The sequence below is a fragment of the Papio anubis genome, chromosome 8 (genome assembly GCF_008728515.1).
Source record: "Papio anubis isolate 15944 chromosome 8, Panubis1.0, whole genome shotgun sequence".
Classification (NCBI taxonomy): domain Eukaryota; kingdom Metazoa; phylum Chordata; class Mammalia; order Primates; family Cercopithecidae; genus Papio; species Papio anubis.
In genome coordinates, this window is record NC_044983.1 from 105,622,441 (window position 1) to 105,638,990 (window position 16,550).

General features: G+C 35.0%; 1 long non-coding RNA gene across 3 annotated transcripts in view; it reads left to right on the forward strand.

Moving 5' to 3' along the window:
- LOC110743997 overlaps positions 1 to 7,511 on the forward strand; it is a 30,915-nt gene extending 23,404 nt beyond the window's left edge. For all 3 annotated transcript variants that reach the window (XR_002523933.2, XR_002523931.2, XR_002523932.2), the window contains 2 exons: positions 3,410 to 3,467; positions 6,920 to 7,511. This is a non-coding gene — a long non-coding RNA (uncharacterized LOC110743997). The remainder of the gene's footprint in view (positions 1 to 3,409; positions 3,468 to 6,919) is intronic.
- The last annotated feature ends 9,039 nt before the right edge of the window (positions 7,512 to 16,550 follow it).

A 16,550-nucleotide genomic window follows, 5' to 3' on the forward strand; every position in this document is an offset into this window, starting at 1 on the left:
TGCCTCAGCCTCCTGAGTAGCTGGGACTACAGGCGCCCGCCACCACATCTGGCAAATTTTTTGTGTTTTTAGTAGAGATGAGGTTTCACCGTGTTAGCCAGGATGGTCTGGATCTCTTGACCTCATGATCCGCCCTACTCGGCCTCCTAAAGTGCTGGGATTACAGGCAGGAGCCACCGCGCCTGGCCTATACCAGCGTTTTTACGTTTGAATTTGCTCTAGGTTTTTGCTTGTTCCTATTGCCCCAACAATCCATTACGTAAATACCAAAGTCTCTTGTTTAGGCAAAAAGTAAAGAGCTTTTTCACTTTCCTATATTCTACTGTATAAGATATGCAGTATTCATGTTGATCTGACTGCTCCTTTTTACTTCTCCAGTAGAAAACTCACTGAGCGAAGAGTTCATATAAGGAAGCCAGTCTGTGCTTCAACATGGTCTAAATATCATCAAGAAAGCAAAAAGTTCTCTTTTTTGTTTGTTTTTTGTTTGTTTGTTTTGAGACAGAGTGCTGCTGTGTCGCCCAGGCTGGAGTGTAGTGGAAAGATCTCGGCTCACTGCAACCTTTGACTCCTGGGTTCAAGCAATTCTCCTGCCTCAGCCTCCTGGGTAGTTGGGGTTACAGGCACCCGCAACCATACCTGGCTATTTTTTGTATTTTTAGTAGAGACAGGTTTTTACCATGTTGGCTAAGCTGGTCTCGAACTTCTGACCTCAAATAATCCACCCACCTATGCCTCCCATTGTGCTGGGATTACAGGCATGAGCCACTGCGCCCAGCCCCATCTTTATATTTTCATCTTATACTCTCTGGCAAAATTACCTAAAAGATATTTGAAAAAAATCAAAATTTTAATTACATTAGGTAGTCTCCCATGAGTTCTAAATCTGTTAGAATGGTTCTGGCATGTATCCAGTAAAGGTGTTGATATTTGTTGATTATTTAATGTGGCATCCATTATCCTTAATCATTTTTCCTTGATTTCGTGGGTTCTCCTGTATTTTTGGAATTTGTTTGGATAAAAATGAACCCCAATTTTGGCACCACTGCAAGTCATTTCATTATGAATTTCATAATGCTTTTTCTTGACAGAAATGAGGAACAGAGGACCATTTAGAGCAGAGTAAGGTGCTTTAAGTGAGAAACTAATTGGCAGGTAGAATAGATATTTTATTTTGCCTTTGAGTGTACTGTCAGCAAAGAGTTGTTGAGATCACAATCTTTCCTAGACATATAGAGGCATATTTCAAAGAACACTGTGAGAACATTGAGTTTCTGTCTGGGAAGTGGTAACATTTCTCTGTCTCATAACCTATGCTCACTGTTAGTGTCATCTTCTGCAAAATATTCTACAATGAGATGAGCAAAATTTTAGGGACAAAGCTTTGAACAACTGTGTCAGCTAGTTAGAGAACTCTACTATTAAATTAGAAATCACAACTCACTGAGTTTAAAAAAAATAAGTCAGGGGTGAACATGCATGCTTTCATAACTTCTAAACTTTGGTATGGGGTATGAAAATAAAGCAAGATTAATTTTACCACAGAGTATCCTAGTACTTGAGTCCCTTTATTAATATAATTGATTTTGTACCAATTTTCTGAGTTAAATTATCTGATTTTTATTAGCCAATATATAGAACTTATTCTAAAATTATACAAAATTATTCTAAAATTATATATAATTGTAGTGATGTTATAACTCAACCCAGCAACTCACTGATCTGCAATTGAATATTACATGCAGTTAGCATTCAGGACCATTATTGTCTCACTAGCTCAGTTTGCACATTCACTTGTTGGAAAAGTATTGGAAATATAATTTTTATTATTATTTCCTTTATTGTATTTCATGAGATTTAATTAAGAATACCAAATGAAATTTCATGGTATTTTGCTAAATGTGCTCTTTGCATTCATAATGAAATCCAAGTAATACAAACTATGTATTTATAATAGTTTCACATGCAATTCCTATTTCTTTTTCCTACTAACTTATCAGGAGTGTTCAGGTCTCACAGAAGTAAATAAAGTGACATTTATTTGAGCTCTTTAAAGGTTTGCTCAAACAAAAAAGAAATAATCTCAACAACACTTGAAACTATTTTATTTATTTCCATTTTACTCTCTGGTCTTACTAAGTCTCATAATAGAAGGGCTTTTTATACTTTTCCTTTAAACAGAACTTTTATGGAAACATTTTTAATAATTGAAACAAGGTCTTGCTCTGTCACCCATCTTAGAGTGCAGTGGCACAATCATGTCTCACTGAAGCTTCTACTGCCTGTGCTCAAGCAATCCTCCCACCTCATCCTCCTGAATAGCTGGGGCTACCGGTGCAAGCCACCACACCTGCCTAATGTATTTTATTTTATTTTTTGTAGAGATGGGATGTCACTATGTTGCCTAGACTGGTCTCGAAATCCTGGACTCAGTGATCCTCTTTCCTTGGCCTCCCACAATGCCAGGATTACAGGGATGAGCCAACATGCCCAGCCTGGAAACATTCTTTTCTTTTCCTTTTCAATTTTCCATTCTGAAAATAGTCTTAAGTCTTTAAGAAAATTACAACTTTAGAATATATCCTGTAATTCTTTGGTAGTTTGTACTTTCATTTCTTTATTTTAGTTTTGGTTTTGAAACTCCTCAGACAATTCCACAAATGTCAATCTTATTTAGTGTCCATGCTTTATTAATTACACAGATAACCCAGGATCTTTATAAAGTTTGGCTTATTGATTACACTGAGTGAAATAGTGTCTGTGTTCCTGGGTGTTGATTTGGGTATGTATGCCACTGCTAAATAAGAGTAATATTTAGGATTACTTCAATCCTCCAAGGACCTTAATTATGACAGTTTATAAGACACCGGAGACTACTACAACTTGAAAGGGTACCGAGAACTGAATTGAGGGATCTCAAATCTATGTCTAGGCTCTAAGTAAAGAAATCAAAAGGTATGTGAAGACCACTACATTTTCACTGCCTCACATGCTTAATTTCTTAATGCACAGTGGCTTTTTATTTTTGTTTCTAAAAGGAACTTGAAACGTGTTTTGAAAGATGTAGGCAACAAAGGAGGTCTCATCTGATAACTTAAATGTCAGCTGCTATCTAGAAGTTATATCAAGAAAATAACAAAGCCAAATCACTTGTTACGGATGTATAAAACCTTAAGATAGTTGGAAGGATGCCAGCCTGATTCCAGCACATTAGTTAATGAGAAATAATGATGAGAAAATTTACTGGAAGCAATTGTTGAGTCAGTCACTCTGAGAAATAGATGCTGTGCTGGGGATACTGTATTGCCTGGATACATACTTTCCAGGGTAGGACAATGTCAAGCTTACTGCTGAAAATCTCTCTATCTCTCAAAGCTTCTCAAAATCTATTGAAAATATCCCCTTTTAGGTGCTCCCACATCATCATTATCGGAGCAGCACTGTCATATTGACTATCACACTGTCATGTAAGTTACCTCTTTATATAACGTATCAAACAGTACTCTATGGTAAGGCATGAATTGTATCTGTTCTCTTCCCAATGTTACTACAGTGCTGGATATATGAAGAAATCAGTAAATATTTTGTCTGTGAAGGAGTGAATAAATGCAAGCACGATCGGATATAATAGCTGAATAAGAGACATTGCCTTATTCATTTCTTTATCATTTCTTTAGCTATTCTTAAACATCATTCCAAAAAAGTCATTCAATGGAAAGTTTTCTGGGCTTCTGCACCAGGAATTCTGTTTCAATAATTATGAGATGAAGCCTAGAAAGTGTGACTTTAAAAATTTCCAGTTTATGACCTATTAAGTCAAATATTAATTGAATCAGCAGATAATAGATGAGGGTAACATCTTGAAATCTGCTCTTCCATCTCCCTCTATGCTTCTTGCAGCCATTCCTGCATTCCTGTCTGGGATCGTGGTCTCACTCCAGGCCCTCACTCTCTGACAAAGACAGGACTTACGTCTCATTTTATTGATACCTATGACTTTTGTTTCTCCCAAAGGGAAATATAAGTTTAGTTTGGCAGAAAATAATTACTTGTGTCCTTCAGGCTGTTTTACATTGTACTCCAGACCTTCCTTACTTTTTAACAGTGGAGTTACACCTGCTTCTTTCCTGCAGGTGTAGGGGTGTGTGTGTGTGTGTGTGTGTGTGTGTGTGTGTGTGTGTGTATGGGTATTTTGGAGAGCTAAGAGTAGAAAATACAGAAAGGAAAAATTAATGTCTCAAAATATTTGGACTGTGTGAACTGCGTACTTGATTAGGTTTATCTTTTTCAAGCTGGCTGCTAGAAAGCTTAAAATTATGATTCACCTGCAAATAATAATATTGATGAAATAATAAAGGATAATTGTAGTATTAATAATAAAAATGAATAGCATTCATTAAGCTCTTGTTTTGTTCACGTTACATTCAAAGTATTCTATGTACAATTCAATTGAGGCAATTGAGGCAATGAAAATTGCCTAAAACTGTCCCCAGGCCTGCAGCACAGCTTGACTTTCCCTCTTCCCTCTCCTACTTTCTCATTTGTCTTTATAATAGCACCAGGAGGTAAATACTACCATTATCCCCATTTTTATAAAATAGCATGTGCAGAACTTAAGCCATATAAATCCTGTATCCATTTAGTCACTCAAATATTAAAACCTGGCATTTCACATCCAATTATTGAGAAAAGAGAAAAATACAAATCAAGGGTAAAAAAGGAGACATAATTACAATATAAATAGAGATAAAACATTATAATATAATTAATGATTATATTATCTTCATTGGACAACTAAGATGAAATTAATATGTAAATTGCCAAAATTGGTCGTGTATGTATATGTAGACTCTAAAAGTGTGAAACACCTAAATGTAAAGGTAATAAAATAAAACAAGAAAATAAAGCAACATTTTTATGACTTTGAGGTAGAAAAAGCTGTAAAATTACAATTCGCATAGTCAGATGTTGATGAACTAGTCTATACTAAAATTAAATATTTCTAAAGATCATAAACCAACTGAAGAAATAAGTGACAAGTTGAGAAAAAATATTTGCAACATCTGAAAATGACAAGAGATTAATTTCTAAAAAGAAAAAGAAAGAAGACATAAAACTGAATAGAAAAGCAGCTAATGGAGGTGAACGGGCAACTCACAGAGGGGAACCTCCAAAGGCTGACAGCTGCATAGATATTAAATTCACTAGTGATAAAAGTAATAAAAATTGCCCTTTGCCCAATGGAAGAACTATAATCAGAAAGGTAGGTTATTACCTAACCTCACTTAAAGGTTGATGTGGTGAGGAGTTGGAACTCTCCCAGATGCCTCTACAAATATAAATATTTGAGACCGTCTGAAAGAAATCTAATAGTATTTACCAAAATTAAAGCATATGCCCAGCAATTGTACTCTTGAGTAATATAGAATTGAAAGTAACTTTCATAACTATAAATGTGGTAAACACAGTGATTTGCCTAATAGATGATCTTTCAATGAAATATGTATTGTACTAGGTACGGGGGATGCTGTCAGTGGACAGCCTTTAGTCTGAGCCCCTTCAGGGCACTCCAAAAGAAGTTTCAGCTGAAAAGAAGCTACCTAGCCCAAGCCCTTCTATGGATATCCCACATCCAATGGCTGATACAGATATATGAAGCTCTGGTGATCTGTGTCTAGTTCAGAAAATCTCTGGAGGCCATTCTAGCTCTGGTGTTTCCCATGGAGTTGCTAAAATGTGATTAGGTCTGCATCGCAGCTTGACTTTCCCTCTGCTGCCTCCTGCTTCCTTCCTCATTCTATAATAAACCACTAGCATGCTAAACTCCATGTTAGAGCGTACTTCTAGGGAAGCCCAAGCTGTCTAAGAAAGCTAGTGCTAAAGAGGAAGCTCTAAAGCTGGATCACTTACTACCAAGCTGACAATGAGGATTTCATCATTGGTGTTAGGTGGAGCTGTTAATCTTAGCACCAGGTAGCAAATTGGAATGTTATACTGGTGGAATTAGATGTATTAGCTTGTATGATATAGCTATCATATTTGAGAAATCGTGAGTAATTAGAAACATAAAGAAAAGGGCAAATAAATGATCATTGCTAAGCTCTACTCATGTTATGAAAAAAAAAAAAAGATAACAAAAGGTTGACTCACTTGCATAAGTTTTACTTCCAATCCTTTCACTCATGGGCACTGCTAGTTTAGAAAACTTCATTTCTAAAATAGGGGATCCTTCTGTCAGGGGCATAAGAAACCCATTGCATTATAAGTTGCAACTACTGCTTAAAAACTACAGGCTCTTTGTACTAAGGCACCAGAAGGAAAAAGGAGGAGTCAATATCCAGTTGGGATAACTGATTTTTTTTTTTTTTTTTTTTTTTTTTTTTTGAGACGGAGTCTCACTCTGTCACCCAGGCTGGAGTGCAGTGGCGCAATCTTGGCTCACTGCAACCTCCACATCCTGGGTTCAAGTGATTCTCCTGCCTCAGCCTCCCGAGTAGCAGGGATTACAGGCATCCACCACCACACCCTGCTAATTTTTGTATTTTTAGTAGAGAAGAAGTTTCACCATGTTTTCCAGGCTAATTTGGAACTCCTAACCTCAGGTGATCTACCTGTCTCGGTCTCCCAAAGTGCTGGGCTTACAGCTGTGCCCAGCTAGGATAACTGATCTTAAGTAGAAAGAGATAAGGCTCCAGTTAAACAAAATGGAGGAATATGTTCATCAGCCAAATAATTTGTTCTCTTTTGAGAATTAATTAGATTAGATTAAAGGACTATAATCCTCAAACATGAGAGCCTCTGTCATAACATTTATATGTAAGCTAGCAAGATAGTAGATATGCTAGATGAGTTGATGAAGACAATGAGATCCACTATAGCTGTACAGACACTACCTCTTTTTTTTCTATATTCCTCATAGGAAAAAAAATACAAGAACTCTGGAGGAGCTACTTCTAGAAATGTCTTCGAAGAAGCAAGTCCACATAACTAAAAGGATGAACTGTACTGGACACTGTGATATGACACTCAATCTTTCTCAAGGAAGGACTTGAATCCACTGTTGGGAGTGCTCTCTGCCAGCAGTCATCAGCTGTCAGCCTCTTCAGGGATTGTCCAGTTCACACCCCTTCCTGTGACGGCCCACCTTTAATGAATTATAGATATGAAAGTATCAAACTCTGATCATGCTGTGTCAAGGAAAGATGGTTTACTTCAATATAGGAGAGACCTGAACATGTTTAAATATTTGTAAAAGGAAGCCAGTAGATGTGGAAATTTCTTCAAGAAAAAAAGAAAAAAGCAAGAGAAAGCAAGGGGCTGTGAATTCAGAACATAGGTGATATTATGAAAAAGGGTCATGTCTGACTAATACTATATAAGAAGACTCAAATATACTATTTTCTTAAATAGTATTACCAGGGCCAGGAGCAGTGGCTCACACCTGTAATCCCAGCACTTTGGGAGGCCAAGACGGGAGCAGTGCTTGAGGCCAGGAGTTGGAGGCAGCAGTTGGAGACTGCACTTCAGCCTAGGCAACAGAGTGAGACTCTCTCTAAAGAAAAAAAAAAAAAAAAGAAAAAGAAAAAAAGAAGCATTACCATCATCTTTATTAAATTTCTAAAATCAGATCTGCAATCCACAATATGTTATAATGATTACATTTGAATCCTTTAATGTTGTCTTTATTTGAATTTTCTACACATCATAGCAATTTGATATTGTCATTACATTGTCAGTATGATAAGTATTATCCTGAAATTCAAGTATTTGCAACATAATACATAACTGAAACTGTGCTTGTGTTTTTCTTTTAAAAAATTTTTCCCTGTGAATTTTGACTGAATTGGGCCATGCTTGCTGGCAAAAACTTTGCATTGGCACTGGGCTTCATACCAAATACTGTGTCTTTATGTAGAAATAAAACAAAACTTTTTATATCTGGATCACTGGGGAATGAGGCTGATTTGGATATATGGGAATCCTGAATGCCTGGCTCTCTTCTCAGCCATGTGGCCACTTGTTCTCCTCCCTTCTGGTTAGCCTCGTCTCTGCTTTGGGAACTGATCCCACCACTGTTTCATGCCAGTTCCTCCTTGGATCCAGCTGGCCGTAACTCTGCTACTGGCTCTGGCTGTTCAATGCTTTCATGCCAGACCAAGTATTCTCTTTCCAACATGCCTGGCCCCATCTTTGTTTCTGATTTCACGCCAGATGCAAATTCAGGCAGATAGACTGGAAATTTGGGTGTGGATTAATGGGGTGGGCATAGACACTTGGGAGTTGACCTATAATCTGTCAACTTTTGTAACACATTGATCATAAAACAGGGAATATTCTATGACACAGAAATTCTTTCCTGTCATTCTTCTCTCTTCACTATACTTCCATTTCCCACTGCCTGGAAAATCTGAGTGGGAGTAGTCGTGGGCATTTTTTGAGCTAGTCTGGTGCCATAGAACATCCCCACTACTCTAACATATTTTGTTGAAATTTAAATGTATCACAATGTGTCAGTCACTAGCCATTTTTGAGAGTAGCTACAGTACACTGAGAGTTCTCTGAATCCTAAGGCATTCCCAAGCCAAGTAAGAATGTTGATAAGCAATGCAGAAGGAGTCTCTGTATCATCTGTTCTTTGGGGAGTCTTAGTCTCTAACATCCAGCAGATAATTAGGCAACTTGTTTGAAATATAAAGCAAAGTAGCAACTGCAATAACTCCCAAATGCACCTCTTTTTATTCTGCCAGTGTTGAAAGTATTTAATAAAAATAAGTTTAGGGATAACTAGAGTAGGACTTTAATAGAATATAATGACCATGCTAATATAGTTGTTATTTTAGTTTAGTATTTACATATATAAATATGTTCTTCCTCTTTATTACATAGATCTAACTTAAGAAACATAATGTGTATGTAAATTAAATCAAATGATTCTATTTAAAGATAACATAATGATTTATAAAAGCAGTTGTTTCAGATCCTATGGAGACTAAAATAGGTTAAATGGAGCTGAATATAACAATTTGTGAAATGAGAGTATTTTTCGCCTTCCTTAAAGCCAGGTTAAAAAAAAAAAAAGGACAGAATTTTTACCATCTGTTTCTAAATTGCACAGATGGTTGCAAATTTAAGTCTGTTGTAAAAGTGCATTGCTTACTGGCTGTTCACAGCGTTCTTTGATAAGTGTCAAATAAATCAATTGACAGTTAATAGTAGCAGTAACTTCAGCTACCTAGAAGTCGTATTGGAGCCCACTGGCCCATGAAATATTTTTGTTTTTTTTCTGAGATAGCTCCCTAACATTTCTTTCTCAACTAGTGTTCTTTTTTTTTTTTTTTTTTTTTTTTCCTAGATTAATTCGGAAATTTTTCTAGATTTTCTAGAAAATTTGGAGTCAAATTTCCATGTCACATACTCAAATTAAGTGTGTGCAATATGAAAATGGTGATAGCATATGATTTAATGGTGTGACATGGAATTTAAATATATATGAGTAACTACAATTGTTTGCTGTGAAAAATAATACTTTTTATAATTGTTATGAAATTAAAAATATGAATTAGTCTATCCCAATTTGGCAATACACAGCTGTTTTGGTGAGTCTGTTGGTTTGGTTTTGTTTGGCAGTGGTAGTTGGAGGAGAAAATTACCTGTCCTGCAACTAGGTTGTAAAGAAAAATGTCAGAAACCAAATTCTTGCTGTCTCCCTTCTCTCTCTGTGTTTCTCTTGTCCTTGGAAACCTTGGAAAACATTTTGTTTCAAAGTTTTACCTGAGGAAAATTTAACAGCATTTCAGTTTGGGGGCTTAGTTTAACTTCTGTCTGAGTCAGGAGACCTTGGATTTTTAAAAATCGGCAGAGGACATGTAATCATTTATGGTTTAAGTATAGATCACTGTCCCTAAATATAGAGGCTATTGGGCTTAACAGACTCATATTCATTTGTGCAAAGAGTAGTCTTCTGATAGTTTATCCCGACCACATTTCTTGACTATTACTCATTATTTCACCAATAACACAATTTGAATATATGAATGAACAGACATTAATTTTAGCCATACAAATCTATTTCTAGCATTCATTCTGATTATAGCAGAGCCTCTGGCAGAAGTAGCCAGTTGGAGAGTTTCCTTTCTCTTTCTAATGCTACTTCACTACCCCTGGAGTGTAATTCTGATTAAAGTAACTCACTGCAGCAGGAGTGTAGCAGAAACCACACATGTATACACCCCAGGTTCTGGTGAGCTCCAGGCATAGCTAGAGGAATTTATTTCTGTTTGGGTTTGAGGGTGGGAATACCCTCAAATAATCCTTTACTGGAATCTTAATTTTCCTCAATTTCTCTTTTATTTCTCCTTGCTTGTATAAAATATGATGGAAAAAATGAATTATTTATTTGTTCATTCATTTATTTTTCATTGTCATTTTTTAAAATTTTTTTCGGGTACATAGTAGATATATATATATATATACACACACACACACACACACACGAGATGTTTTGATACAGGCCAGGCATGCAATGCGTAATAATAATAATGACATCATAGAAAATGGAGTATCTATTCCCTCAAGCCTTTATCCTTTGTGTTACACACAATCCAATTATACTCTTGTAGTTATTTTAGAATGTACACTTAAAATATTATTGACTGTAGTCACCCTGTTGTGCTATCAAAAACCAGGTCTTATTCATTCTTACTAACTTTTTTGCAACCATGAACCATCTCCATCTCTCCCCCAACCTCCTCACTACCCACCTTCCTTCCACTCTGTAGCTCCCTAAGTTCATTTTGTTTTATTTTTACATTTCACAAATGAAGGAGAGCTTCTAATGTTTGTCTTTCTGTGCTTGCCTCATTTCACTTAACATAATGACCTATAGTTCCGTCCAAGTTGTTGCAAATGACAGGATTGAATTCTTTTTTATGGCTGAATAGTGCTCTATTGTGTGTAAATATCGCTCATTTCCTTTACCCAATAACTTTTATTTTGAGTTCAGTGGTACATGTGCAGGTTTGTTGCACAGGTAAACTTGTGTCATGGTGGTTTGTTGTACAGATTTCGTCAATCAGGTATTAATCCTAGTACCCATTAGTTATTTTTCCTGATCTTCTCCCTCCTCCTGCTGTCCACACTACACTAAAGAGCTCCTACACATCAAAAGAAACTATCAATAAACAGAAAACCTACAGAGTGGGAGAAAGTTTTTGCAAACTATGTGTCCTACAAAGATCTAATATCCAGCTTCTATAAGGAGCTTAAACAAATTTACAAGAGATAAAAGAATCCCATTAAAAAGTGGGCAAAGGACATGAGCAAGACACTTTACAAAAGAAGCCATACATGCAGCCAATAATCATGTTTTAAAAAGTTCAACATCACTGATCATTAGAGAAATGCAAATCAAAACCACAATGAGATACCATCTCATACCAATCAGAATGGCGATTATTAAAAAGTCTGGAAAAAAAAATATGCTGGCAAGTTTGTGGAGAAAAAATAACGCTTATACACTGTTGCTGGGAGTGTAAACTAATTCAACCATTGTGGAAGACAGTGTGGAGATTCCTCAAAGACCTAAAGACAGAAATACTATTCAACTTGGCAATCCTATTACTGGGTATATACCCAAAAGAATATAAATCGTTCTAACACATGCATGTGTATGTTCATTGCAAATAGCAAAGATATGGATCAACCTAAATGCCCATCAATGATAGGTTGGATAAAGAAAATATGGTACATATATACCATCGAATACTTTGCAGTCATAAAAAATAATGAGATCATGTCTTTTGCAGAGGCATAGATGGAACTGGAGGTCATTAACCTTATCAAATTAACACAGGAACAGAAAACCAAATACCCCATGTTCTCACTTATAAGTGGGGCTAAATGATGAGAACACATGGGCACATAGAATAATTGGAAATTTTCAACTGACCCTTGCAAAATTTTAGCCCCAAAATTGGTCCATTCCTTTTCCTAATTGCAAATCAATTAATAACTGTATAAGTGTTGGTATCCCACAACATGCCTTTTGAATAACACATTCTCTGTTTCCCCATGCCTTCTGAGAATTTGAACAGGGAACAGTTCTTGAAATAAAAGTGAACTTTAATCTTCCTCTATCTCTGCCATAAAATCCTGAATCATCTTGCTCTTTATTAGAACACACATCTTTATTTCCTCTTTGTGAAATTATTAATAAATGATTGCGATAATAGTTTATTTATTTTCCTATTGCTGAACATTTTCTGGATTTTTAGTGACCACTGGACAAATTACTATATTTAAGTGTAAAGAAACAGATATGCTGCTTTTGAATACATGATAATTCATTCATTAATGAAGACTTACCTAGTACTTACTATATGTTGATGACTGTTCTAAGATTCTTACAATTAGTAACTAATGTAATTTTGATAATCATCCTATGAGATAGATATTATTTTTATTTCCAATATGAGTAAACTGAAGCAGAGATAAACTAGGGATTTCGGTCAAGACTACACAGCTAGTAAGCAGCAGAGCTGCAGTTCAAAGCAGAATAATATGATTTCAGTGAATGCACTCTTCATGAATATATTATATTACTTCCACCATATCCAGTTGGGCATAAACAGCAAGATTGGAGTGCTGTTGAAAATAAACTTATTTTTTAAAAATTACCAGTCAGTTACAGGTTACATTTTTAAAGGCTTTTTGTTGTGAAAATGAAGGTTAAATAGAAATGGATCTTACAGGCCATTTTACAGAATCTAATTAAATCTTATTTTTCAAGGATCAAAGACAAATTAATTTCCTCTCTAAGTGATCACTAAAAAATGCATGCACATTGCAATTTGTACTGAAGTACTGGGAAAGCTAAGATAATCAAAGTTCACTTAAGAATAAATGAAGTGACTTCTGTAGAGAACAAAGTTGTGGAGTTTTAAATGAACCTAAACAAAGGCATTTTTAAAAAATCTTCTGAACTAAATAGACCTGAGTATTTTTTCATGATTTGAGGCCAAAGAGTGATTGGTAATAAGGGCTGATATTTGGATAATTCCTAAATCAGGCCAGTGAAGGCTTGGGACATAGAATTCTACTACATTTGATTACAAAATCAAAAAACATTTCTATAATATGTTTATGTATTTTTATATGTGTGTATGAAAATTTTAAAACAAATAAATGTGGCCATAATATGCATATTATTTTATAACCTGATATTTACCAGATCATCTCTTTCATTAATACTTCTTCAAAAACATAATTTTGATGCCTTGGTGGTGATCATTTCTGAGACAGCGTTGTTCATCAACAAAACCTCTTGTTAGGTATTAAGTATTTCATAACTTTCCATTATTCATAATGTGGCAATGACTATCATAAAAGCTAAAGATTTTTTAATAAGTATTTTTATCTTTAAGATAATTTGTCAAATCTATTTTTAAGAAATTCTGTTGCTGATTGGTAGGGATGACTAATCTTTAAAAAAATTATTTATTTATTTATTTATTTATTTATTTATTTATTTATTTATTTTTGAGATGAGTCTGGCTCTGTCACCCAGGCTGGAGTGCAGTGGTGCGATCTCTGCTTATCATGACTTCCACCTCCTGGGTTCAAGTGATTCTCCTGCCTCAGCAAGTTACAGTATACCAACACTCATACTCCTATTAATTGATTTGGGATTAGGAAGATGAATAGACCAATTTGGGGAATAAAATTTTGCAAGAGTCAGTTGAAAATTTTCAATTCTTCTATATATCCTTGTGTTCTCATCATTTAGCTCCCACTTCTAAGTGAGGACATGTGGTATTTAGTTTTCTCTTCCTATGTTTGTTTGAGAAGGATAATGACTTCCAGCCATTACTCCTGAATAGCTGGGATTCCAGGTGCCCGCCACCATGCCCAGCTAATTTTTGTATTTTTTTAGTACAACTGGGGTTTCACCATGTTGGCCAGGCTGATCTTGAACTCCTGGCCTCAAGTGATCCACCCGCCTTGACCTCCCAAAGTGTTGGGATTACAGGCATGAGCCACCATGCCCGGCCTTAAAAAATTTTTATTGATTTACATTATTTCCAGCTGAGTATGTGAATGTCCATCTCTTCAAATTCTTGAAATTTCAATAAACCTGTGCCAATTCTGAGTATTAGTGTTCCTTTTATATCTTTGATAATTGTACAAAGGAAAAATGATATCTCAGCAATAATTTATTTTTTGTATCTATTTACCAGTGACATTTTGCATTGTTGTTTATTCTTATGAGCCAATTGTTTTTCCTCTTTGGTGGTTTATCTGCTTTTTTAACCCAATGCAACATTTTTTTTCTGTTAGTATAGTGAATACATTTTTTTCTCTGACTGCAAAGAACTCATTTTATATTAAGGGTATAAAATCTTTGGAATGTTTTGCAATTTTTTTGAATGCCTCTAGTTATTTTTTGGTGCTTTTCTGATTTAATAAGAGGTATAAACTAAAACCCTTGGGATCAGATGTACAGTCGAGTTCAGAATTTTTCTGACTTTAAAAGACAGTACTATGTGTATACCATATATTTTTTAACCCATTGCTGAAGTCTGGGGAAACATCCTATAATCTAACATTGAGGTTTCTGCTGAAAAAAAAAAAAATAACTGAAATTCACAGTATGTGGGAGAATAACCTCATATTAGTTCAGGACATTTGTTGCCTCAGTTTAAGGGAATTCAGGTTTTGCTGCCAGATGAATTGTGAAAAAAAAACTCCTCATTTTTAGAAATTTTTGAATTCTAGAATTCTGTCCTAGGGGTTAACTTTAAAAAGTCTTCTGTACTCTATTCATGTGAACAGACTCCTATGTTTTTATTTTATTGCCTTATGGTTTCATTTTGTCCATTTTTATTGCTTATCATGGTCTCAAGTTGTACAATGGTTTATTACTCATAATTTATTGTAGTCAGTTGTCTGAAACAGAGCTGTAGTTTTTTTTTGTCACAACTTCATTTATTTTGCTGTATTTTAACTGATTTGAAATGGTTCTTTTATTATGTTGAATCATATATAATTATATCATATATTTTCAAAATCATAGATAATTATATTTTATGTCAAATATTTTGTTATATATTGTATATGCAATGATACAATACATATATATCTACATAGCTACCTATGCATTTCCATTTTTTTCCATTGCTTTGTCAATCTGTTTCTGACACAGTAGCAGAATATGTTAATTACTTGTTTTCTTTCTTTTTTTCTTCTTCCTTTCCTCTTGTTTTCTGTCTTTTTCCTTTTTTCTTCAAAAGAGCATAGTTTTTCTTTTTCTTGAAAGAAATAACTTTGGAGGCAGAGAAAGTTGAATTTAAAAACAGCACTAATTATAACTGGATAATATCAGAAAATAACAAAAACTTAAACTGTCGTAGTCTTAATTGCATCATCTGTAAAATACCTGCCTCATAGGGTTGTCTTGACTAAGAAGTATTGCTATATAATTCCTGTTTTGTCCAGAATAATTATAAAACTTTTAAAAACCCACAGGTATTTACACAAAGTATGTACAATAATTTAAGAGAAGCTAATATTTTACAACTGTTTTTTCACCAAGCAACACATTATATCTCTTCATTTATTTAAAAAGTACATATATAGCTCAAGGAAAAGTTTATCAACTTTTTGTATTGGTTTTGCACATTTCTAATTCAATCGGCACATTGGCACCTTATTCTTGCTATTATAAATAAGTTGACTGTATAGTTTGATGTAAAACTCTTCAATTAGATATAGAATTATAGACTTTAGATATTTTAAACAGTTTAAAATGTGTTTCTGGGATGAAGTTACACTCTTTCAGGAACATACTTTCAAACTCATGGATGCCATGTAGAGCTCTGAGCAAATGTTATGTAGATCCTCTAAAATGGTGGATATCACTCATTTTCCTCAATAGCCATTTTCATTGGCTCAAGAATTCTCAAGAAGTTGTCTCACTATTCCATCAACTTTTATATTCTCAGGAGAGATTTAGCATACAAACACATATTAATTTCCTTTAGTTAAAGTATCTATTCTGTGACACCAAGGAGCAGGAATGTTCAACAGAAAAAAAAAAAAAAAAAGACATTTGAAGATAATGACAATTTCTATTTTTAATGAATATTAACATTTTATTTTGATAGACTTGTTTATAAGGTCTCCAAATATAACAAAAACTCTCATTACAAATGTACATATTACAATAATGATACACTAAATTGACTGTAAAGCTGTTATTTCGACTTTCTTTTATTATATGCAGATAAAATTATGGAATAAACATACCTGGCTAGGCAGGGTGACTCACCCCTGTAAACTCCCGGCACTTTGGGAGGCCGAGGCGGGCGGAACACGAGATCAGGAGTTAGAAACCAGCCTGGCCAATGTAGTGAAACCCTGCCTCTACTACAAATACAAAAAAATTGCCAGGTGTGGTGGCGGACGCCTGTATTCTCAACTACTCAGGAGGCTGAAGCAGGAGAATCACTTGAACCCCGGAGGCGGAGGTTGCAGTGAGCCGAGATTGCACCATT